This window comes from Aplysia californica, unplaced genomic scaffold (genome assembly GCF_000002075.1).
Source record: "Aplysia californica isolate F4 #8 unplaced genomic scaffold, AplCal3.0 scaffold00001, whole genome shotgun sequence".
Lineage (NCBI taxonomy): Eukaryota > Metazoa > Mollusca > Gastropoda > Aplysiida > Aplysiidae > Aplysia > Aplysia californica.
In genome coordinates, this window is record NW_004797271.1 from 5,183,342 (window position 1) to 5,184,790 (window position 1,449).

At 38.9% G+C, this 1,449-nt stretch overlaps 1 long non-coding RNA gene across 1 annotated transcript in view; it reads right to left on the reverse strand.

Moving 5' to 3' along the window:
- LOC101852737 overlaps positions 1–1,350 on the reverse strand; it is a 62,247-nt gene extending 60,897 nt beyond the window's left edge. The window contains exon 1 of the long non-coding RNA XR_220042.3: positions 907–1,350. This is a non-coding gene — a long non-coding RNA (uncharacterized LOC101852737). The remainder of the gene's footprint in view (positions 1–906) is intronic.
- Between the last annotated feature and the right edge of the window lie 99 nt (positions 1,351–1,449).

Sequence of the window (1,449 nt, forward strand, 5' to 3'; positions counted from 1 at the left end):
GGTGGTTGGTGGGTGCTCTGGTGTGGTTTGCTCCTTCATTCCTATCTAAGATATACCGTTCTGATCTCTCCGCCTTTTTTATGTTTGTTACTCTCTTGTAACACCTCTAATCTTCGGCATTTATATGACTTTATTGTGTTGCAATTGCCGTAAAACTCTTACTGAAACTGAAAGAAGGAAAATCTGTCTGGCCCCGACTTGATCTAACGAATCCGATTGGCAGTAGGAAAGGTTGTACATAAAAAGACATTGCTGCTGCGAGATACAAGGCACGCTGTTAGTTTTGTGGACAAACGACTTAATCATATCCGCCCTGGGGTCATTTTGTACCCGCCAGGGGTTGTATTCTTCACATTTTAGAATACTTCTACAACGAAGATCTCTTTGAAACTTTCAGTATTTCTTTTTTAAAAATCATTTTGACAGCCTACTATGCAAAGCGCACGGATCGGATTAATGAGTAAATTTCCTCTTTGGAAAATGGTGGCACTGATTTCCCCACGTCGTATGGGTCTATACGATAGTAAAACACGACGTACGGGGGTGATTTGGCACCAATGCCTATCAATCCTTTTCGAAAGCAAATACGAAAAACTCATTTCAGAATAGACCCAGTACGCATGTTCCAAGAAAGTATCTGTTTGTGAATGTGACGTTTACCTTATCCTTGAAAAATGATAAGTCACCTGAAACAAAATTTCTACAAATTATTTGGAAATCATTCATTCTTTTTAACTCGCTATTCCGAAGTCAAATTGTCATATTACATAGAAAATACCATTACAATTTGAATGAATGGGTTTTTTAAAATCCTGCTCAGTTCTCTGTATCATATTGAGATTTGAAAATATTGTTTTTCCCTACAAAGTTGCGACGGAAAAAAGATATATTTCAAGAAACACATACCTGTTTTAGACCTGAGTAGTGAGTAGACTACAGCACGAAGTTGAATGAAATGCCTGTCAACAGTAGATACCGTACGGGCCTTGTTTAATCAACTCTGAACCTCTTCCACTGCAGCTAGATCTAGTCAAAGTATCTCCCAGGGCACTCACTTCACCATCAAAAGAAAGCTTCTTGTGGGAGCAGTGTGGCTGAATGTTTGTTGCGTACTTGCAATCAGCTTGGGTGCACACGCTACATCAATGCTTCACTGCTTTGGAGGACTGATACCCTGCTTCAAGATGGGACTAAATCGATAGTCTCAAATTACTCAATGGGTGTTAGGTCAAGAGAAAGTTGAGGAGACGGGGCATTATCGGGAGAAGACGGGGGGTCGATATTGGTCTAGACATTTTTTTTCAAGCCGTTAGCCTCGTAACGTAATGTAGTCTTGGGATAAATCAGTCCTACAGTTAACCTATATTTGTGTCTTTCTTTTGGTTTTGGCTTCTTTTTTCACTTTTTCTTTTGGGTTGTGTTTATTTATTAATTTTTTTTTTTTATTAT